This window comes from Engystomops pustulosus, chromosome 3 (assembly GCF_040894005.1).
Source record: "Engystomops pustulosus chromosome 3, aEngPut4.maternal, whole genome shotgun sequence".
Classification (NCBI taxonomy): domain Eukaryota; kingdom Metazoa; phylum Chordata; class Amphibia; order Anura; family Leptodactylidae; genus Engystomops; species Engystomops pustulosus.
The window spans coordinates 58098927-58121204 of NC_092413.1; the positions used below are offsets into that span (position 1 = coordinate 58098927).

The window sequence follows — 22278 nt, forward strand, 5'->3', positions numbered from 1 at the left end:
TCGGACATATCTAGAAATTATAGTGGTTCTCTATCCGGCTCTTTTCTACAAAGACAAAAAAATCACCAAAAAATAAACAAATTTGTAAACCTGAATGATTTTGTACAAGTTACATGAATGCATTATTCCAAACAACCACTATGTTGATCTCGTTGTCTAACAGGTTGTCGTTCGAACCAGGATGGCCGAGTGGTTAAGGCGTTGGACTTAAGATCCAATGGATATATATCCGCGTGGGTTCGAACCCCACTCCTGGTAAAAGTTTTAACCTTGGACTTCTGGCAAATTGGTCTAGATTGGGTAATTCATTAGTGACAATAACCAATATCTTGACCTTTATCCAAATCACCTGTTGATCAAAAGATGAGTCTCTGAGCACCATATTGTGATCAATGCATTTTATTCCTCACTATTCAGAGAAAACTGCTATTTCAGCAAAATTAAATAATATTGAAAATACAATTTATTAATATATTCAGGTGAATATTCTATCAGCATCTTTGTTCAAAGTTTCAAAACATATGCTATGAAAAAGACATGAGAAAATGTATAGGAGAAGTTTAACCTGACTCAGGTAGTCATAGAACAATTTGTCAAAAGATAGTGGTGAACAAAGTTGGATTGTAAAATCTGTCTTAGAAAATCCAATCTAGAAACGCCATTAGTTTTCAGACAGATGTAGTCTAAAATAGAGGTCAAACAGTGTCAGTAAAAGCAGTTTTCCCTATTTGGTAATCTCAAATGAGTGCGCAACTTTTTGTTTCATAGATGTATGCTTGGACAGATAGGTTAAGGTGAATGGGTGAGATTTCGGACATATCTAGAAATTATAGTGGTTCTCTATCCGGCTCTTTTCTACAAGACAAAAGAATCACCAAAAAATAAACAAATTTGTAAACCTGAAAGATTTTGTACAACTTACATAAATGCATTATTCCAAACAACCACTATGTTGATCTCGTTGTCTAACAGGTTGTCGTTTGAACCAGGATGGCCGAGTGGTTAAGGCGTTGGACTTAAGATCCAATGGATATATATCCGTGTGGGTTCGAACCCCACTCCTGGTAAAAGTTTTAACCTTGGACGTCTGGCAAATTGGTCTAGATTGAGTAATTCATTAGTGACAATTAACATTTTGTTCTTGACCTTTATCCAAATCACCTGTTGATCAAAAGATGAGTCTCTGAGCACCATATTGTGATCAATGCATTTTATTCCTCACTATTCAGAGAAAACTGCTATTTCAGCAAAATTAAATAATATTGAAAATACAATTTATTAATATATTCAGGTGAATTTTCTATCAGCATCTTTGTTCAAAGTTTCAAAACATATGCTATGAAAAAGACATGAGAAAATGTATAGGAGAAGTTTAACCTGACTCAGGTAGTCATAGAACAATTTGTCAAAAGATAGTGGTGAACAAAGTTGGATTGTAAAATCTGTCTTAGAAAATCCAATCTAGAAACGCCATTAGTTTTCAGACAGATGTAGTCTAAAATAGAGGTCAAACAGTGTCAGTAAAAGCAGTTTTCCCTATTTGGTAATCTCAAATGAGTGTGCAACTTTTTGTTTCATAGATGTATGCTTGGACAGATAGGTTAAGGTGAATGGGTGAGATTTCGGACATATCTAGAAATTATAGTGGTTCTCTATCCGGCTCTTTTCTACAAAGACAAAAAAATCACCAAAAAATAAACAAATTTGTAAACCTGAAAGATTTTGTACAACTTACATAAATGCATTATTCCAAACAACCACTATGTTGATCTCGTTGTCTAACAGGTTGTCGTTCGAACCAGGATGGCCGAGTGGTTAAGGCGTTGGACTTAAGATCCAATGGATATATATCCGTGTGGGTTCGAACCCCACTCCTGGTAAAAGTTTTAACCTTGGACGTCTGGCAAATTGGTCTAGATTGAGTAATTCATTAGTGACAATTAACATTTTGTTCTTGACCTTTATCCAAATCACCTGTTGATCAAAAGATGAGTCTCTGAGCACCATATTGTGATCAATGCATTTTATTCCTCACTATTCAGAGAAAACTGCTATTTCAGCAAAATTAAATAATATTGAAAATACAATTTATTAATATATTCAGGTGAATATTCTATCAGCATCTTTGTTCAAAGTTTCAAAACATATGCTATGAAAAAGACATGAGAAAATGTATAGGAGAAGTTTAACCTGACTCAGGTAGTCATAGAACAATTTGTCAAAAGATAGTGGTGAACAAAGTTGGATTGTAAAATCTGTCTTAGAAAATCCAATCTAGAAACGCCATTAGTTTTCAGACAGATGTAGTCTAAAATAGAGGTCAAACAGTGTCAGTAAAAGCAGTTTTCCCTATTTGGTAATCTCAAATGAGTGCGCAACTTTTTGTTTCATAGATGTATGCTTGGACAGATAGGTTAAGGTGAATGGGTGAGATTTCGGACATATCTAGAAATTATAGTGGTTCTCTATCCGGCTCTTTTCTACAAGACAAAAGAATCACCAAAAAATAAACAAATTTGTAAACCTGAAAGATTTTGTACAACTTACATAAATGCATTATTCCAAACAACCACTATGTTGATCTCGTTGTCTAACAGGTTGTTGTCCGAACCAGGATGGCCGAGTGGTTAAGGCATTGGACTTAAGATCCAATGGATATATATCCGCGTGGGTTCGAACCCCACTCCTGGTAAAAGTTTTAACCTTGGACGTCTGGCAAATTGGTCTAGATTGAGTAATTCATTAGTGACAATTAACATTTTGTTCTTGACCTTTATCCAAATCACCTGTTGATCAAAAGATGAGTCTCTGAGCACCATATTGTGATCAATGCATTTTATTCCTCACTATTCAGAGAAAACTGCTATTTCAGCAAAATTAAATAATATTGAAAATACAATTTATTAATATATTCAGGTGAATATTCTATCAGCATCTTTGTTCAAAGTTTCAAAACATATGCTATGAAAAAGACATGAGAAAATGTATAGGAGAAGTTTAACCTGACTCAGGTAGTCATAGAACAATTTGTCAAAAGATAGTGTTGAACAAAGTTGGACTGTAAAATCTGTCTTAGAAAATCCAATCTAGAAACGCCATTAGTTTTCAGACAGATGTAGTCTAAAATAGAGGTCAAACAGTGTCAGTAAAAGCAGTTTTCCCTATTTGGTAATCTCAAATGAGTGTGCAACTTTTTGTTTCATAGATGTATGCTTGGACAGATAGGTTAAGGTGAATGGGTGAGATTTCGGACATATCTAGAAATTATAGTGGTTCTCTATCCGGCTCTTTTCTACAAAGACAAAAAAATCACCAAAAAATAAACAAATTTGTAAACCTGAATGATTTTGTACAAGTTACATGAATGCATTATTCCAAACAACCACTATGTTGATCTCGTTGTCTAATAGGTTGTCGTTCGAACCAGGATGGCCGAGTGGCTAAGGCGTTGGACTTAAGATCCAATGGATATATATCCGCGTGGGTTCGAACCCCACTCCTGGTAAAAGTTTTAACCTTGGACTTCTGGCAAATTGGTCTAGATTGGGTAATTCATTAGTGACAATAACCAATATCTTGACCTTTATCCAAATCACCTGTTGATCAAAAGATGAGTCTCTGAGCACCATATTGTGATCAATGCATTTTATTCCTCACTATTCAGAGAAAACTGCTATTTCAGCAAAATTAAATAATATTGAAAATACAATTTATTAATATATTCAGGTGAATATTCTATCAGCATCTTTGTTCAAAGTTTCAAAACATATGCTATGAAAAAGACATGAGAAAATGTATAGGAGAAGTTTAACCTGACTCAGGTAGTCATAGAACAATTTGTCAAAAGATAGTGGTGAACAAAGTTGGATTGTAAAATCTGTCTTAGAAAATCCAATCTAGAAACGCCATTAGTTTTCAGACAGATGTAGTCTAAAATAGAGGTCAAACAGTGTCAGTAAAAGCAGTTTTCCCTATTTGGTAATCTCAAATGAGTGTGCAACTTTTTGTTTCATAGATGTATGCTTGGACAGATAGGTTAAGGTGAATGGGTGAGATTTCGGACATATCTAGAAATTATAGTGGTTCTCTATCCGGCTCTTTTCTACAAAGACAAAAAAATCACCAAAAAATAAACAAATTTGTAAACCTGAATGATTTTGTACAAGTTACATGAATGCATTATTCCAAACAACCACTATGTTGATCTCGTTGTCTAACAGGTTGTCGTTCGAACCAGGATGGCCGAGTGGTTAAGGCGTTGGACTTAAGATCCAATGGATATATATCCGCGTGGGTTCGAACCCCACTCCTGGTAAAAGTTTTAACCTTGGACTTCTGGCAAATTGGTCTAGATTGGGTAATTCATTAGTGACAATAACCAATATCTTGACCTTTATCCAAATCACCTGTTGATCAAAAGATGAGTCTCTGAGCACCATATTGTGATCAATGCATTTTATTCCTCACTATTCAGAGAAAACTGCTATTTCAGCAAAATTAAATAATATTGAAAATACAATTTATTAATATATTCAGGTGAATATTCTATCAGCATCTTTGTTCAAAGTTTCAAAACATATGCTATGAAAAAGACATGAGAAAATGTATAGGAGAAGTTTAACCTGACTCAGGTAGTCATAGAACAATTTGTCAAAAGATAGTGGTGAACAAAGTTGGATTGTAAAATCTGTCTTAGAAAATCCAATCTAGAAACGCCATTAGTTTTCAGACAGATGTAGTCTAAAATAGAGGTCAAACAGTGTCAGTAAAAGCAGTTTTCCCTATTTGGTAATCTCAAATGAGTGCGCAACTTTTTGTTTCATAGATGTATGCTTGGACAGATAGGTTAAGGTGAATGGGTGAGATTTCGGACATATCTAGAAATTATAGTGGTTCTCTATCCGGCTCTTTTCTACAAAGACAAAAAAATCACCAAAAAATAAACAAATTTGTAAACCTGAATGATTTTGTACAAGTTACATGAATGCATTATTCCAAACAACCACTATGTTGATCTCGTTGTCTAACAGGTTGTCGTTCGAACCAGGATGGCCGAGTGGTTAAGGCGTTGGACTTAAGATCCAATGGATATATATCGGCGTGGGTTCGAACCCCACTCCTGGTAAAAGTTTTAACCTTGGACTTCTGGCAAATTGGTCTAGATTGGGTAATTCATTAGTGACAATAACCAATATCTTGACCTTTATCGAAATCACCTGTTGATCAAAAGATGAGTCTCTGAGCACCATATTGTGATCAATGCATTTTATTCCTCACTATTCAGAGAAAACTGCTATTTCAGCAAAATTAAATAATATTGAAAATACAATTTATTAATATATTTAGGTGAATATTCTATCAGCATCTTTGTTTAAAGTTTCAAAACATATGCTATGAAAAAGACATGAGAAAATGTATAGGAGAAGTTTAACCTGACTCAGGTAGTCATAGAACAATTTGTCAAAAGATAGTGGTGAACAAAGTTGGATTGTAAAATCTGTCTTAGAAAATCCAATCTAGAAACGCCATTAGTTTTCAGACAGATGTAGTCTAAAATAGAGGTCAAACAGTGTCAGTAAAAGCAGTTTTCCCTATTTGGTAATCTCAAATGAGTGCGCAACTTTTTGTTTCATAGATGTATGCTTGGACAGATAGGTTAAGGTGAATGGGTGAGATTTCGGACATATCTAGAAATTATAGTGGTTCTCTATCCGGCTCTTTTCTACAAGACAAAAGAATCACCAAAAAATAAACAAATTTGTAAACCTGAAAGATTTTGTACAACTTACATAAATGCATTATTCCAAACAACCACTATGTTGATCTCGTTGTCTAACAGGTTGTCGTTCGAACCAGGATGGCCGAGTGGTTAAGGCGTTGGACTTAAGATCCAATGGATATATATCCGTGTGGGTTCGAACCCCACTCCTGGTAAAAGTTTTAACCTTGGACGTCTGGCAAATTGGTCTAGATTGAGTAATTCATTAGTGACAATTAACATTTTGTTCTTGACCTTTATCCAAATCACCTGTTGATCAAAAGATGAGTCTCTGAGCACCATATTGTGATCAATGCATTTTATTCCTCACTATTCAGAGAAAACTGCTATTTCAGCAAAATTAAATAATATTGAAAATACAATTTATTAATATATTCAGGTGAATATTCTATCAGCATCTTTGTTCAAAGTTTCAAAACATATGCTATGAAAAAGACATGAGAAAATGTATAGGAGAAGTTTAACCTGACTCAGGTAGTCATAGAACAATTTGTCAAAAGATAGTGGTGAACAAAGTTGGATTGTAAAATCTGTCTTAGAAAATCCAATCTAGAAACGCCATTAGTTTTCAGACAGATGTAGTCTAAAATAGAGGTCAAACAGTGTCAGTAAAAGCAGTTTTCCCTATTTGGTAATCTCAAATGAGTGCGCAACTTTTTGTTTCATAGATGTATGCTTGGACAGATAGGTTAAGGTGAATGGGTGAGATTTCGGACATATCTAGAAATTATAGTGGTTCTCTATCCGGCTCTTTTCTACAAGACAAAAGAATCACCAAAAAATAAACAAATTTGTAAACCTGAAAGATTTTGTACAACTTACATAAATGCATTATTCCAAACAACCACTATGTTGATCTCGTTGTCTAACAGGTTCTTGTCCGAACCAGGATGGCCGAGTGGTTAAGGCGTTGGACTTAAGATCCAATGGATATATATCCGCGTGGGTTCGAACCCCACTCCTGGTAAAAGTTTTAACCTTGGACGTCTGGCAAATTGGTCTAGATTGAGTAATTCATTAGTGACAATTAACATTTTGTTCTTGACCTTTATCCAAATCACCTGTTGATCAAAAGATGAGCATCTGAGCATCATATTGTGATCAATGCATTTTATTCCTCACTATTCAGAGAAAACTGCTATTTCAGCAAAATTAAATAATATTGAAAATACAATTTATTAATATATTCAGGTGAATATTCTATCAGCATCTTTGTTCAAAGTTTCAAAACATATGCTATGAAAAAGACATGAGAAAATGTATAGGAGAAGTTTAACCTGACTCAGGTAGTCATAGAACAATTTGTCAAAAGATAGTGTTGAACAAAGTTGGACTGTAAAATCTGTCTTAGAAAATCCAATCTAGAAACGCCATTAGTTTTCAGACAGATGTAGTCTAAAATAGAGGTCAAACAGTGTCAGTAAAAGCAGTTTTCCCTATTTGGTAATCTCAAATGAGTGTGCAACTTTTTGTTTCATAGATGTATGCTTGGACAGATAGGTTAAGGTGAATGGGTGAGATTTCGGACATATCTAGAAATTATAGTGGTTCTCTATCCGGCTCTTTTCTACAAAGACAAAAAAATCACCAAAAAATAAACAAATTTGTAAACCTGAATGATTTTGTACAAGTTACATGAATGCATTATTCCAAACAACCACTATGTTGATCTCGTTGTCTAACAGGTTGTCGTTCGAACCAGGATGGCCGAGTGGTTAAGGCGTTGGACTTAAGATCCAATGGATATATATCCGCGTGGGTTCGAACCCCACTCCTGGTAAAAGTTTTAACCTTGGACTTCTGGCAAATTGGTCTAGATTGGGTAATTCATTAGTGACAATAACCAATATCTTGACCTTTATCCAAATCACCTGTTGATCAAAAGATGAGTCTCTGAGCACCATATTGTGATCAATGCATTTTATTCCTCACTATTCAGAGAAAACTGCTATTTCAGCAAAATTAAATAATATTGAAAATACAATTTATTAATATATTCAGGTGAATATTCTATCAGCATCTTTGTTCAAAGTTTCAAAACATATGCTATGAAAAAGACATGAGAAAATGTATAGGAGAAGTTTAACCTGACTCAGGTAGTCATAGAACAATTTGTCAAAAGATAGTGGTGAACAAAGTTGGATTGTAAAATCTGTCTTAGAAAATCCAATCTAGAAACGCCATTAGTTTTCAGACAGATGTAGTCTAAAATAGAGGTCAAACAGTGTCAGTAAAAGCAGTTTTCCCTATTTGGTAATCTCAAATGAGTGCGCAACTTTTTGTTTCATAGATGTATGCTTGGACAGATAGGTTAAGGTGAATGGGTGAGATTTCGGACATATCTAGAAATTATAGTGGTTCTCTATCCGGCTCTTTTCTACAAAGACAAAAAAATCACCAAAAAATAAACAAATTTGTAAACCTGAATGATTTTGTACAAGTTACATGAATGCATTTTTCCAAACAACCACTATGTTGATCTCGTTGTCTAACAGGTTGTCGTTCGAACCAGGATGGCCGAGTGGTTAAGGCGTTGGACTTAAGATCCAATGGATATATATCCGCGTGGGTTCGAACCCCACTCCTGGTAAAAGTTTTAACCTTGGACTTCTGGCAAATTGGTCTAGATTGGGTAATTCATTAGTGACAATAACCAATATCTTGACCTTTATCCAAATCACCTGTTGATCAAAAGATGAGTCTCTGAGCACCATATTGTGATCAATGCATTTTATTCCTCACTATTCAGAGAAAACTGCTATTTCAGCAAAATTAAATAATATTGAAAATACAATTTATTAATATATTCAGGTGAATATTCTATCAGCATCTTTGTTCAAAGTTTCAAAACATATGCTATGAAAAAGACATGAGAAAATGTATAGGAGAAGTTTAACCTGACTCAGGTAGTCATAGAACAATTTGTCAAAAGATAGTGGTGAACAAAGTTGGATTGTAAAATCTGTCTTAGAAAATCCAATCTAGAAACGCCATTAGTTTTCAGACAGATGTAGTCTAAAATAGAGGTCAAACAGTGTCAGTAAAAGCAGTTTTCCCTATTTGGTAATCTCAAATGAGTGTGCAACTTTTTGTTTCATAGATGTATGCTTGGACAGATAGGTTAAGGTGAATGGGTGAGATTTCGGACATATCTAGAAATTATAGTGGTTCTCTATCCGGCTCTTTTCTACAAAGACAAAAGAATCACCAAAAAATAAACAAATTTGTAAACCTGAAAGATTTTGTACAACTTACATAAATGCATTTTTCCAAACAACCACTATGTTGATCTCGTTGTCTAACAGGTTGTTGTCCGTACCAGGATGGCCGAGTGGTTAAGGCGTTGGACTTAAGATCCAATGGATATATATCCGCGTGGGTTCGAACCCCACTCCTGGTAAAAGTTTTAACCTTGGACGTCTGGCAAATTGGTCTAGATTGAGTAATTCATTAGTGACAATTAACATTTTGTTCTTGACCTTTATCCAAATCACCTGTTGATCAAAAGATGAGTCTCTGAGCACCATATTGTGATCAATGCATTTTATTCCTCACTATTCAGAGAAAACTGCTATTTCAGAAAAATTAAATAATATTGAAAATACAATTTATTAATATATTCAGGTGAATATTCTATCAGCATCTTTGTTCAAAGTTTCAAAACATATGCTATGAAAAAGACATGAGAAAATGTATAGGAGAAGTTTAACCTGACTCAGGTAGTCATAGAACAATTTGTCAAAAGATAGTGGTGAACAAAGTTGGACTGTAAAATCTGTCTTAGAAAATCCAATCTAGAAACGCCATTAGTTTTCAGACAGATGTAGTCTAAAAAAAGACGTCAAACAGTGTCAGTAAAAGCAGTTTTCCCTATTTGGTAATCTCAAATGAGTGTGCAACTTTTTGTTTCATAGATGTATGCTTGGACAGATAGGTTAAGGCGAATGGGTGAGATTTCGGACATATCTAGAAATTATAGTGGTTCTCTATCCGGCTCTTTTCTACAAAGACAAAAAAAATCACCAAAAAATAAACAAATTTGTAAACCTGAATGATTTTGTACAACTTACATGAATGCATTATTCCAAACAACCACTATGTTGATCTCGGAGTCTAACGAGTTGTCGTTTGAACTAGGATGGCCGAGTGGTTAAGGCGTTGGACTTAAGATCCAATGGATATATATCCGCGTGGGTTCGAACCCTACTCCTGGTAAAAGTTTTAACCTTGGACTTCTGGCAAATTGGTCTAGATTGGGTAATTCATTAGTGACAATAACCAATATCTTGACCTTTATCCAAATCACCTGTTGATCAAAAGATGAGTCTCTGAGCACCATATTGTGATCAATGCATTTTATTCCTCACTATTCAGAGAAAACTGCTATTTCAGCAAAATTAAATAATATTGAAAATACAATTTATTAATATATTCAGGTGAATATTCTATCAGCATCTTTGTTCAAAGTTTCAAAACATATGCTATGAAAAAGACATGAGAAAATGTATAGGAGAAGTTTAACCTGACTCAGGTAGTCATAGAACAATTTGTCAAAAGATAGTGGTGAACAAAGTTGGATTGTAAAATCTGTCTTAGAAAATCCAATCTAGAAACGCCATTAGTTTTCAGACAGATGTAGTCTAAAATAGAGGTCAAACAGTGTCAGTAAAAGCAGTTTTCCCTATTTGGTAATCTCAAATGAGTGTGCAACTTTTTGTTTCATAGATGTATGCTTGGACAGATAGGTTAAGGTGAATGGGTGAGATTTCGGACATATCTAGAAATTATAGTGGTTCTCTATCCGGCTCTTTTCTACAAAGACAAAAGAATCACCAAAAAATAAACAAATTTGTAAACCTGAAAGATTTTGTACAACTTACATAAATGCATTTTTCCAAACAACCACTATGTTGATCTCGTTGTCTAACAGGTTGTTGTCCGTACCAGGATGGCCGAGTGGTTAAGGCGTTGGACTTAAGATCCAATGGATATATATCCGCGTGGGTTCGAACCCCACTCCTGGTAAAAGTTTTAACCTTGGACGTCTGGCAAATTGGTCTAGATTGAGTAATTCATTAGTGACAATTAACATTTTGTTCTTGACCTTTATCCAAATCACCTGTTGATCAAAAGATGAGTCTCTGAGCACCATATTGTGATCAATGCATTTTATTCCTCACTATTCAGAGAAAACTGCTATTTCAGCAAAATTAAATAATATTGAAAATACAATTTATTAATATATTCAGGTGAATATTCTATCAGCATCTTTGTTCAAAGTTTCAAAACATATGCTATGAAAAAGACATGAGAAAATGTATAGGAGAAGTTTAACCTGACTCAGGTAGTCATAGAACAATTTGTCAAAAGATAGTGGTGAACAAAGTTGGACTGTAAAATCTGTCTTAGAAAATCCAATCTAGAAACGCCATTAGTTTTCAGACAGATGTAGTCTAAAAAAAGACGTCAAACAGTGTCAGTAAAAGCAGTTTTCCCTATTTGGTAATCTCAAATGAGTGTGCAACTTTTTGTTTCATAGATGTATGCTTGGACAGATAGGTTAAGGCGAATGGGTGAGATTTCGGACATATCTAGAAATTATAGTGGTTCTCTATCCGGCTCTTTTCTACAAAGACAAAAAAAATCACCAAAAAATAAACAAATTTGTAAACCTGAATGATTTTGTACAACTTACATGAATGCATTATTCCAAACAACCACTATGTTGATCTCGGAGTCTAACGAGTTGTCGTTTGAACTAGGATGGCCGAGTGGTTAAGGCGTTGGACTTAAGATCCAATGGATATATATCCGCGTGGGTTCGAACCCTACTCCTGGTAAAAGTTTTAACCTTGGACTTCTGGCAAATTGGTCTAGATTGGGTAATTCATTAGTGACAATAACCAATATCTTGACCTTTATCCAAATCACCTGTTGATCAAAAGATGAGTCTCTGAGCACCATATTGTGATCAATGCATTTTATTCCTCACTATTCAGAGAAAACTGCTATTTCAGCAAAATTAAATAATATTGAAAATACAATTTATTAATATATTCAGGTGAATATTCTATCAGCATCTTTGTTCAAAGTTTCAAAACATATGCTATGAAAAAGACATGAGAAAATGTATAGGAGAAGTTTAACCTGACTCAGGTAGTCATAGAACAATTTGTCAAAAGATAGTGGTGAACAAAGTTGGACTGTAAAATCTGTCTTAGAAAATCCAATCTAGAAACGCCATTAGTTTTCAGACAGATGTAGTCTAAAAAAAGACGTCAAACAGTGTCAGTAAAAGCAGTTTTCCCTATTTGGTAATCTCAAATGAGTGTGCAACTTTTTGTTTCATAGATGTATGCTTGGACAGATAGGTTAAGGCGAATGGGTGAGATTTCGGACATATCTAGAAATTATAGTGGTTCTCTATCCGGCTCTTTTCTACAAAGACAAAAAAATCACCAAAAAATAAACAAATTTGTAAACCTGAATGATTTTGTACAACTTACATGAATGCATTATTCCAAACAACCACTATGTTGATCTCGGAGTCTAACGAGTTTTCGTTTGAACTAGGATGGCCGAGTGGTTAAGGCGTTGGACTTAAGATCCAATGGATATATATCCGCGTGGGTTCGAACCCCACTCCTGATAAAAGTTTTAACCTTGGACGTCTGGCAAATTGGTCTAGATTGAGTAATTCATTAGTGACAATTAACATTTTGTTCTTGACCTTTATCCAAATCACCTGTTGATCAAAAGATGAGTCTCTGAGCACCATATTGTGATCAATGCATTTTATTCCTCACTATTCAGAGAAAACTGCTATTTCAGCAAAATTAAATAATATTGAAAATACAATTTATTAATATATTCAGGTGAATATTCTATCAGCATCTTTGTTCAAAGTTTCAAAACATATGCTATGAAAAAGACATGAGAAAATGTATAGGAGAAGTTTAACCTGACTCAGGTAGTCATAGAACAATTTGTCAAAAGATAGTGGTGAACAAAGTTGGATTGTAAAATCTATCTTAGAAAATCCAATCTAGAAATGCCATTAGTTTTCAGACAGATGTAGTCTAAAATAGAGGTCAAACAGTGTCAGTAAAAGCAGTTTTCCCTATTTGGTAATCTCAAATGAGTGTGCAACTTTTTGTTTCATAGATGTATGCTTGGACAGATAGGTTAAGGTGAATGGGTGAGATTTCGGACATATCTAGAAATTATAGTGGTTCTCTATCCGGCTCTTTTCTACAAAGACAAAAAAATCACCAAAAAATAAACAAATTTGTAAACCTGAATGATTTTGTAGAACTTACATGAATGCATTATTCCAAACAACCACTATGTTGATCTCGTTGTCTAACAGGTTGTCGTTCGAACCAGGATGGCCGAGTGGTTAAGGCGTTGGACTTAAGATCCAATGGATATATATCCGCGTGGGTTCGAACCCCACTCCTGGTAAAACTTTTAACCTTGGACTTCTGGCAACTTGGTCTAGATTGGGTAATTCATTAGTGACAATAACCAATATCTTGACCTTTATCCAAATCACCTGTTGATCAAAAGATGAGTCTCTGAGCACCATATTGTGATCAATGCATTTTATTCCTCACTATTCAGAGAAAACTGCTATTTCAGCAAAATTAAATAATATTGAAAATACAATTTATTAATATATTTAGGTGAATATTCTATCAGCATCTTTGTTCAAAGTTTCAAAACATATGCTATGAAAAAGACATGAGAAAATGTATAGGAGAAGTTTAACCTGACTCAGGTAGTCATAGAACAATTTGTCAAAAGATAGTGTTGAACAAAGTTGGACTGTAAAATCTATCTTAGAAAATCCAATCTAGAAATGCCATTAGTTTTCTGACAGATATAGTCTAAAAATGAGGTCAAACAGTGTCAGGAAAAGCAGTTTTTCCTATTTGGTAATCTCAAATGAGTGTGCAAGTTTTTGTTTCATATATGTATGCTTGGACAGATAGGTTAAGGCGAATGGGTCAGATTTCGGACATATCTAGAAATTATAGTGGTTCTCTATCCGGCTCTTTTCTACAAAGACAAAAAAATCACCAAAAAATAAACAAATTTGTAAACCTGAAAGATTTTGTACAACTTACATAAATGCATTATTCCAAACAACCACTATGTTGATCTCGTTGTCTAACAGGTTGTCGTTTGAACCAGGATGGCCGAGTGGTTAAGGCGTTGGACTTAAGATCCAATGGATATATATCCGCGTAGGTTCAAACCCCACTCCTGGTAAAAGTTTTAACCTTGGACGTCTGGCAAATTGGTCTAGATTGAGTAATTCATTAGTGACAATTAACATTTTGTTCTTGACCTTTATCCAAATCACCTGTTGATCAAAAGATGAGTCTCTGAGCACCATATTGTGATCAATGCATTTTATTCCTCACTATTCAGAGAAAACTGCTATTTCAGCAAAATTAAATAATATTGAAAATACAATTTATTAATATATTCAGGTGAATATTCTATCAGCATCTTTGTTCAAAGTTTCAAAACATATGCTATGAAAAAGACATGAGAAAATGTATAGGAGAAGTTTAACCTGACTCAGGTAGTCATAGAACAATTTGTCAAAAGATAGTGGTGAACAAAGTTGGATTGTAAAATCTGTCTTAGAAAATCCAATCTAGAAACGCCATTAGTTTTCAGACAGATGTAGTCTAAAATAGAGGTCAAACAGTGTCAGTAAAAGCAGTTTTCCCTATTTGGTAATCTCAAATGAGTGCGCAACTTTTTGTTTCATAGATGTATGCTTGGACAGATAGGTTAAGGTGAATGGGTGAGATTTCGGACATATCTAGAAATTATAGTGGTTCTCTATCCGGCTCTTTTCTACAAAGACAAAAAAATCACCAAAAAATAAACAAATTTGTAAACCTGAATGATTTTGTACAAGTTACATGAATGCATTATTCCAAACAACCACTATGTTGATCTCGTTGTCTAACAGGTTGTCGTTCGAACCAGGATGGCCGAGTGGTTAAGGCGTTGGACTTAAGATCCAATGGATATATATCCGCGTGGGTTCGAACCCCACTCCTGGTAAAAGTTTTAACCTTGGACTTCTGGCAAATTGGTCTAGATTGGGTAATTCATTAGTGACAATAACCAATATCTTGACCTTTATCCAAATCACCTGTTGATCAAAAGATGAGTCTCTGAGCACCATATTGTGATCAATGCATTTTATTCCTCACTATTCAGAGAAAACTGCTATTTCAGCAAAATTAAATAATATTGAAAATACAATTTATTAATATATTCAGGTGAATATTCTATCAGCATCTTTGTTCAAAGTTTCAAAACATATGCTATGAAAAAGACATGAGAAAATGTATAGGAGAAGTTTAACCTGACTCAGGTAGTCATAGAACAATTTGTCAAAAGATAGTGGTGAACAAAGTTGGATTGTAAAATCTGTCTTAGAAAATCCAATCTAGAAACGCCATTAGTTTTCAGACAGATGTAGTCTAAAATAGAGGTCAAACAGTGTCAGTAAAAGCAGTTTTCCCTATTTGGTAATCTCAAATGAGTGCGCAACTTTTTGTTTCATAGATGTATGCTTGGACAGATAGGTTAAGGTGAATGGGTGAGATTTCGGACATATCTAGAAATTATAGTGGTTCTCTATCCGGCTCTTTTCTACAAAGACAAAAGAATCACCAAAAAATAAACAAATTTGTAAACCTGAAAGATTTTGTACAACTTACATAAATGCATTTTTCCAAACAACCACTATGTTGATCTCGTTGTCTAACAGGTTGTTGTCCGTACCAGGATGGCCGAGTGGTTAAGGCGTTGGACTTAAGATCCAATGGATATATATCCGCGTGGGTTCGAACCCCACTCCTGGTAAAAGTTTTAACCTTGGACGTCTGGCAAATTGGTCTAGATTGAGTAATTCATTAGTGACAATTAACATTTTGTTCTTGACCTTTATCCAAATCACCTGTTGATCAAAAGATGAGTCTCTGAGCACCATATTGTGATCAATGCATTTTATTCCTCACTATTCAGAGAAAACTGCTATTTCAGCAAAATTAAATAATATTGAAAATACAATTTATTAATATATTCAGGTGAATATTCTATCAGCATCTTTGTTCAAAGTTTCAAAACATATGCTATGAAAAAGACATGAGAAAATGTATAGGAGAAGTTTAACCTGACTCAGGTAGTCATAGAACAATTTGTCAAAAGATAGTGGTGAACAAAGTTGGACTGTAAAATCTGTCTTAGAAAATCCAATCTAGAAACGCCATTAGTTTTCAGACAGATGTAGTCTAAAAAAAGACGTCAAACAGTGTCAGTAAAAGCAGTTTTCCCTATTTGGTAATCTCAAATGAGTGTGCAACTTTTTGTTTCATAGATGTATGCTTGGACAGATAGGTTAAGGCGAATGGGTGAGATTTCGGACATATCTAGAAATTATAGTGGTTCTCTATCCGGCTCTTTTCTACAAAGACAAAAAAAATCACCAAAAAATAAACAAATTTGTAAACCTGAATGATTTTGTACAACTTACATGAATGCATTATTCCAAACAACCACTATGTTGATCTCGGAGTCTAACGAGTTGTCGTTTGAACTAGGATGGCCGAGTGGTTAAGGCGTTGGACTTAAGATCCAATGGATATATATCCACGTGGGTTCGAACCCTACTCCTGGTAAAAGTTTTAACCTTGGACTTCTGGCAAATTGGTCTAGATTGGGTAATTCATTAGTGACAATAACCAATATCTTGACCTTTATCCAAATCACCTGTTGATCAAAAGATGATTCTCTGAGCACCATATTGTGATCAATGCATTTTATTCCTCACTATTCAGAGAAAACTGCTATTTCAGCAAAATTAAATAATATTGAAAATACAATTTATTAATATATTCAGGTGAATATTCTATCAGCATCTTTGTTCAAAGTTTCAAAACATATGCTATGAAAAAGACATGAGAAAATGTATAGGAGAAGTTTAACCTGACTCAGGTAGTCATAGAACAATTTGTCAAAAGATAGTGGTGAACAAAGTTGGACTGTAAAATCTGTCTTAGAAAATCCAATCTAGAAACGCCATTAGTTTTCAGACAGATGTAGTCTAAAAAAAGACGTCAAACAGTGTCAGTAAAAGCAGTTTTCCCTATTTGGTAATCTCAAATGAGTGTGCAACTTTTTGTTTCATAGATGTATGCTTGGACAGATAGGTTAAGGCGAATGGGTGAGATTTCGGACATATCTAGAAATTATAGTGGTTCTCTATCCGGCTCTTTTCTACAAAGACAAAAAAATCACCAAAAAATAAACAAATTTGTAAACCTGAATGATTTTGTACAACTTACATGAATGCATTATTCCAAACAACCACTATGTTGATCTCGGAGTCTAACGAGTTGTCGTTTGAACTAGGATGGCCGAGTGGTTAAGGCGTTGGACTTAAGATCCAATGGATATATATCCGCGTGGGTTCGAACCCCACTCCTGATAAAAGTTTTAACCTTGGACGTCTGGCAAATTGGTCGAGATTGAGTAATTCATTAGTGACAATTAACATTTTGTTCTTGACCTTTATCCAAATCACCTGTTGATCAAAAGATGAGTCTCTGAGCACCATATTGTGATCAATGCATTTTATTCCTCACTATTCAGAGAAAACTGCTATTTCAGCAAAATTAAATAATATTGAAAATACAATTTATTAATATATTCAGGTGAATATTCTATCAGCATCTTTGTTCAAAGTTTCAAAACATATGCTATGAAAAAGACATGAGAAAATGTATAGGAGAAGTTTAACCTGACTCAGGTAGTCAAAGAACAATTTGTCAAAAGATAGTGGTGAACAAAGTTGGATTGTAAAATCTATCTTAGAAAATCCAATCTAGAAATGCCATTAGTTTTCAGACAGATGTAGTCTAAAATAGAGGTCAAACAGTGTCAGTAAAAGCAGTTTTCCCTATTTGGTAATCTCAAATGAGTGTGCAACTTTTTGTTTCATAGATGTATGCTTGGACAGATAGGTTAAGGTGAATGGGTGAGATTTCGGACATATCTAGAAATTATAGTGGTTCTCTATCCGGCTCTTTTCTACAAAGACAAAAAAATCACCAAAAAATAAACAAATTTGTAAACCTGAATGATTTTGTAGAACTTACATGAATGCATTATTCCAAACAACCACTATGTTGATCTCGTTGTCTAACAGGTTGTCGTTCGAACCAGGATGGCCGAGTGGTTAAGGCGTTGGACTTAAGATCCAATCGATATATATCCGCGTGGGTTCGAACCCCACTCCTGGTAAAACTTTTAACCTTGGACTTCTGGCAACTTGGTCTAGATTGGGTAATTCATTAGTGACAATAACCAATATCTTGACCTTTATCCAAATCACCTGTTGTTCTATTAATATGGCACTTGTTGAAGCGAACTATAAAGTACTACTTAGGTGGTATTTAGTCCCAGTACGTATTGTGCAAGCTGACCCTGCTTACTCTCCCCTGTGTTTCAGAGGCTGTGGTGCTAGGGGCACTCACTTCCATGTGTGGTGGGAGTGTCCAAAAATCCGTAGATATTGGAGGCGTATTTATAACATGTTATACTCGATAACCTTGATAAACCTGACACTATCCCCCAGTCAAGCTTTACTCAACGAAAGGATCCCAGATATATCTGCTCCCATGAGGAGATTTCTATCCTTTTTCTTTCTAGCAGCTAAGATAGCGATTGCAGCCTCTTGGAAAAAGGCCATGGTTCCCCTGGAACTGATAAAAAACAAACTAATGTGGATAATGGTTAATGATAAGCTTTATTGTACAGTACATGATAAAATTACACTGTTTAATGATACATGGCAGATGTGGATTGCATATCAATCAAGAGTTTAATATAGATAGACAATTTCTCATCCAAACAGGACCCCCTTCCCCACCCGTTATTCCTTTCCTATTTGTGTTTCCCCTTCCCTCCTGTCATATACTGGAGATGATTTGTTTTAAAGAACTTATAGCGGACCCAAAGGGCCTATAATTTGTAACATGTGGAATTACCAGACCAAGTAGTGTCTGAGAGATACTATGTTAAAGGCTTTTACTAGCTTTTATTGTGCATCTCCCCTTCATCCCCCTTTTTATTTCTGTACCCCTTCAAAAAAGTTTAAAACTAATAAAAACATTGTGAAACAAATCACCTGTTGATCAAAAGATGAGTCTCTGAGCACCATATTGTGATCAATGCATTTTATTCCTCACTATTCAGAGAAAACTGCTATTTCAGCAAAATTAAATAATATTGAAAATACAATTTATTAATATATTTAGGTGAATATTCTATCAGCATCTTTGTTCAAAGTTTCAAAACATATGCTATGAAAAAGACATGAGAAAATGTATAGGAGAAGTTTAACCTGACTCAGGTAGTCATAGAACAATTTGTCAAAAGATAGTGTTGAACAAAGTTGGACTGTAAAATCTATCTTAGAAAATCCAATCTAGAAATGCCATTAGTTTTCTGACAGATATAGTCTAAAAATGAGGTCAAACAGTGTCAGGAAAAGCAGTTTTTCCTATTTGGTAATCTCAAATGAGTGTGCAAGTTTTTGTTTCATATATGTATGCTTGGACAGATAGGTTAAGGCGAATGGGTCAGATTTCGGACATATCTAGAAATTATAGTGGTTCTCTATCCGGCTCTTTTCTACAAAGACAAAAAAATCACCAAAAAATAAACAAATTTGTAAACCTGAAAGATTTTGTACAACTTACATAAATGCATTATTCCAAACAACCACTATGTTGATCTCGTTGTCTAACAGGTTGTCGTTTGAACCAGGATGGCCGAGTGGTTAAGGCGTTGGACTTAAGATCCAATGGATATATATCCGCGTAGGTTCAAACCCCACTCCTGGTAAAAGTTTTAACCTTGGACGTCTGGCAAATTGGTCTAGATTGAGTAATTCATTAGTGACAATTAACATTTTGTTCTTGACCTTTATCCAAATCACCTGTTGATCAAAAGATGAGTCTCTGAGCACCATATTGTGATCAATGCATTTTATTCCTCACTATTCAGAGAAAACTGCTATTTCAGCAAAATTAAATAATATTGAAAATACAATTTATTAATATATTCAGGTGAATATTCTATCAGCATCTTTGTTCAAAGTTTCAAAACATATGCTATGAAAAAGACATGAGAAAATGTATAGGAGAAGTTTAACCTGACTCAGGTAGTCATAGAACAATTTGTCAAAAGATAGTGGTGAACAAAGTTGGACTGTAAAATCTGTCTTAGAAAATCCAATCTAGAAACGCCATTAGTTTTCAGACAGATGTAGTCTAAAAAAAGACGTCAAACAGTGTCAGTAAAAGCAGTTTTCCCTATTTGGTAATCTCAAATGAGTGTGCAACTTTTTGTTTCATAGATGTATGCTTGGACAGATAGGTTAAGGCGAATGGGTGAGATTTCGGACATATCTAGAAATTATAGTGGTTCTCTATCCGGCTCTTTTCTACAAAGACAAAAAAATCACCAAAAAATAAACAAATTTGTAAACCTGAATGATTTTGTACAACTTACATGAATGCATTATTCCAAACAACCACTATGTTGATCTCGGAGTCTAACGAGTTGTCGTTTGAACTAGGATGGCCGAGTGGTTAAGGCGTTGGACTTAAGATCCAATGGATATATATCCGCGTGGGTTCGAACCCCACTCCTGATAAAAGTTTTAACCTTGGACGTCTGGCAAATTGGTCGAGATTGAGTAATTCATTAGTGACAATTAACATTTTGTTCTTGACCTTTATCCAAATCACCTGTTGATCAAAAGATGAGTCTCTGAGCACCATATTGTGATCAATGCATTTTATTCCTCACTATTCAGAGAAAACTGCTATTTCAGCAAAATTAAATAATATTGAAAATACAATTTATTAATATATTCAGGTGAATATTCTATCAGCATCTTTGTTCAAAGTTTCAAAACATATGCTATGAAAAAGACATGAGAAAATGTATAGGAGAAGTTTAACCTGACTCAGGTAGTCAAAGAACAATTTGTCAAAAGATAGTGGTGAACAAAGTTGGATTGTAAAATCTATCTTAGAAAATCCAATCTAGAAATGCCATTAGTTTTCAGACAGATGTAGTCTAAAATAGAGGTCAAACAGTGTCAGTAAAAGCAGTTTTCCCTATTTGGTAATCTCAAATGAGTGTGCAACTTTTTGTTTCATAGATGTATGCTTGGACAGATAGGTTAAGGTGAATGGGTGAGATTTCGGACATATCTAGAAATTATAGTGGTTCTCTATCCGGCTCTTTTCTACAAAGACAAAAAAATCACCAAAAAATAAACAAATTTGTAAACCTGAATGATTTTGTAGAACTTACATGAATGCATTATTCCAAACAACCACTATGTTGATCTCGTTGTCTAACAGGTTGTCGTTCGAACCAGGATGGCCGAGTGGTTAAGGCGTTGGACTTAAGATCCAATCGATATATATCCGCGTGGGTTCGAACCCCACTCCTGGTAAAACTTTTAACCTTGGACTTCTGGCAACTTGGTCTAGATTGGGTAATTCATTAGTGACAATAACCAATATCTTGACCTTTATCCAAATCACCTGTTGTTCTATTAATATGGCACTTGTTGAAGCGAACTATAAAGTACTACTTAGGTGGTATTTAGTCCCAGTACGTATTGTGCAAGCTGACCCTGCTTACTCTCCCCTGTGTTTCAGAGGCTGTGGTGCTAGGGGCACTCACTTCCATGTGTGGTGGGAGTGTCCAAAAATCCGTAGATATTGGAGGCGTATTTATAACATGTTATACTCGATAACCTTGATAAACCTGACACTATCCCCCAGTCAAGCTTTACTCAACGAAAGGATCCCAGATATATCTGCTCCCATGAGGAGATTTCTATCCTTTTTCTTTCTAGCAGCTAAGATAGCGATTGCAGCCTCTTGGAAAAAGGCCATGGTTCCCCTGGAACTGATAAAAAACAAACTAATGTGGATAATGGTTAATGATAAGCTTTATTGTACAGTACATGATAAAATTACACTGTTTAATGATACATGGCAGATGTGGATTGCATATCAATCAAGAGTTTAATATAGATAGACAATTTCTCATCCAAACAGGACCCCCTTCCCCACCCGTTATTCCTTTCCTATTTGTGTTTCCCCTTCCCTCCTGTCATATACTGGAGATGATTTGTTTTAAAGAACTTATAGCGGACCCAAAGGGCCTATAATTTGTAACATGTGGAATTACCAGACCAAGTAGTGTCTGAGAGATACTATGTTAAAGGCTTTTACTAGCTTTTATTGTGCATCTCCCCTTCATCCCCCTTTTTATTTCTGTACCCCTTCAAAAAAGTTTAAAACTAATAAAAACATTGTGAAACAAATCACCTGTTGATCAAAAGATGAGTCTCTGAGCACCATATTGTGATCAAT

At 34.8% G+C, this 22278-nt stretch overlaps 26 non-coding genes across 26 annotated transcripts; all 26 read left to right on the forward strand.

Annotated features, from left to right (window-relative positions):
* Positions 1-175: 175 nt before the first annotated feature.
* Positions 176-258, forward strand: TRNAL-UAA (transfer RNA leucine (anticodon UAA)). The gene has a single exon. It is a non-coding gene; the product is annotated as a tRNA-Leu (tRNA).
* Positions 259-984: 726 nt separating this feature from the next.
* TRNAL-UAA (transfer RNA leucine (anticodon UAA)) lies at positions 985-1067 on the forward strand. The gene has a single exon. It is a non-coding gene; the product is annotated as a tRNA-Leu (tRNA).
* Positions 1068-1797: 730 nt separating this feature from the next.
* TRNAL-UAA (transfer RNA leucine (anticodon UAA)) lies at positions 1798-1880 on the forward strand. The gene has a single exon. It is a non-coding gene; the product is annotated as a tRNA-Leu (tRNA).
* Positions 1881-2609: 729 nt separating this feature from the next.
* TRNAL-UAA (transfer RNA leucine (anticodon UAA)) lies at positions 2610-2692 on the forward strand. The gene has a single exon. It is a non-coding gene; the product is annotated as a tRNA-Leu (tRNA).
* A 730-nt stretch (positions 2693-3422) lies between these two features.
* Positions 3423-3505, forward strand: TRNAL-UAA (transfer RNA leucine (anticodon UAA)). Its single transcript has one exon. It is a non-coding gene; the product is annotated as a tRNA-Leu (tRNA).
* Positions 3506-4232: 727 nt separating this feature from the next.
* TRNAL-UAA (transfer RNA leucine (anticodon UAA)) lies at positions 4233-4315 on the forward strand. The gene has a single exon. It is a non-coding gene; the product is annotated as a tRNA-Leu (tRNA).
* Positions 4316-5042: 727 nt separating this feature from the next.
* Positions 5043-5125, forward strand: TRNAL-UAA (transfer RNA leucine (anticodon UAA)). The gene has a single exon. It is a non-coding gene; the product is annotated as a tRNA-Leu (tRNA).
* Positions 5126-5851: 726 nt separating this feature from the next.
* On the forward strand, positions 5852-5934 carry TRNAL-UAA (transfer RNA leucine (anticodon UAA)). The gene has a single exon. It is a non-coding gene; the product is annotated as a tRNA-Leu (tRNA).
* Positions 5935-6663: 729 nt separating this feature from the next.
* Positions 6664-6746, forward strand: TRNAL-UAA (transfer RNA leucine (anticodon UAA)). Its single transcript has one exon. It is a non-coding gene; the product is annotated as a tRNA-Leu (tRNA).
* A 730-nt stretch (positions 6747-7476) lies between these two features.
* On the forward strand, positions 7477-7559 carry TRNAL-UAA (transfer RNA leucine (anticodon UAA)). The gene has a single exon. It is a non-coding gene; the product is annotated as a tRNA-Leu (tRNA).
* A 727-nt stretch (positions 7560-8286) lies between these two features.
* On the forward strand, positions 8287-8369 carry TRNAL-UAA (transfer RNA leucine (anticodon UAA)). Its single transcript has one exon. It is a non-coding gene; the product is annotated as a tRNA-Leu (tRNA).
* Positions 8370-9096: 727 nt separating this feature from the next.
* TRNAL-UAA (transfer RNA leucine (anticodon UAA)) lies at positions 9097-9179 on the forward strand. The gene has a single exon. It is a non-coding gene; the product is annotated as a tRNA-Leu (tRNA).
* Positions 9180-9911: 732 nt separating this feature from the next.
* On the forward strand, positions 9912-9994 carry TRNAL-UAA (transfer RNA leucine (anticodon UAA)). Its single transcript has one exon. It is a non-coding gene; the product is annotated as a tRNA-Leu (tRNA).
* Positions 9995-10721: 727 nt separating this feature from the next.
* On the forward strand, positions 10722-10804 carry TRNAL-UAA (transfer RNA leucine (anticodon UAA)). The gene has a single exon. It is a non-coding gene; the product is annotated as a tRNA-Leu (tRNA).
* A 732-nt stretch (positions 10805-11536) lies between these two features.
* Positions 11537-11619, forward strand: TRNAL-UAA (transfer RNA leucine (anticodon UAA)). The gene has a single exon. It is a non-coding gene; the product is annotated as a tRNA-Leu (tRNA).
* A 728-nt stretch (positions 11620-12347) lies between these two features.
* Positions 12348-12430, forward strand: TRNAL-UAA (transfer RNA leucine (anticodon UAA)). Its single transcript has one exon. It is a non-coding gene; the product is annotated as a tRNA-Leu (tRNA).
* A 730-nt stretch (positions 12431-13160) lies between these two features.
* TRNAL-UAA (transfer RNA leucine (anticodon UAA)) lies at positions 13161-13243 on the forward strand. The gene has a single exon. It is a non-coding gene; the product is annotated as a tRNA-Leu (tRNA).
* Positions 13244-13970: 727 nt separating this feature from the next.
* On the forward strand, positions 13971-14053 carry TRNAL-UAA (transfer RNA leucine (anticodon UAA)). Its single transcript has one exon. It is a non-coding gene; the product is annotated as a tRNA-Leu (tRNA).
* Positions 14054-14783: 730 nt separating this feature from the next.
* TRNAL-UAA (transfer RNA leucine (anticodon UAA)) lies at positions 14784-14866 on the forward strand. The gene has a single exon. It is a non-coding gene; the product is annotated as a tRNA-Leu (tRNA).
* Positions 14867-15593: 727 nt separating this feature from the next.
* TRNAL-UAA (transfer RNA leucine (anticodon UAA)) lies at positions 15594-15676 on the forward strand. Its single transcript has one exon. It is a non-coding gene; the product is annotated as a tRNA-Leu (tRNA).
* A 732-nt stretch (positions 15677-16408) lies between these two features.
* On the forward strand, positions 16409-16491 carry TRNAL-UAA (transfer RNA leucine (anticodon UAA)). The gene has a single exon. It is a non-coding gene; the product is annotated as a tRNA-Leu (tRNA).
* Positions 16492-17219: 728 nt separating this feature from the next.
* Positions 17220-17302, forward strand: TRNAL-UAA (transfer RNA leucine (anticodon UAA)). The gene has a single exon. It is a non-coding gene; the product is annotated as a tRNA-Leu (tRNA).
* Positions 17303-18032: 730 nt separating this feature from the next.
* On the forward strand, positions 18033-18115 carry TRNAL-UAA (transfer RNA leucine (anticodon UAA)). The gene has a single exon. It is a non-coding gene; the product is annotated as a tRNA-Leu (tRNA).
* Positions 18116-19637: 1522 nt separating this feature from the next.
* On the forward strand, positions 19638-19720 carry TRNAL-UAA (transfer RNA leucine (anticodon UAA)). The gene has a single exon. It is a non-coding gene; the product is annotated as a tRNA-Leu (tRNA).
* Positions 19721-20451: 731 nt separating this feature from the next.
* TRNAL-UAA (transfer RNA leucine (anticodon UAA)) lies at positions 20452-20534 on the forward strand. The gene has a single exon. It is a non-coding gene; the product is annotated as a tRNA-Leu (tRNA).
* A 730-nt stretch (positions 20535-21264) lies between these two features.
* TRNAL-UAA (transfer RNA leucine (anticodon UAA)) lies at positions 21265-21347 on the forward strand. Its single transcript has one exon. It is a non-coding gene; the product is annotated as a tRNA-Leu (tRNA).
* The last annotated feature ends 931 nt before the right edge of the window (positions 21348-22278 follow it).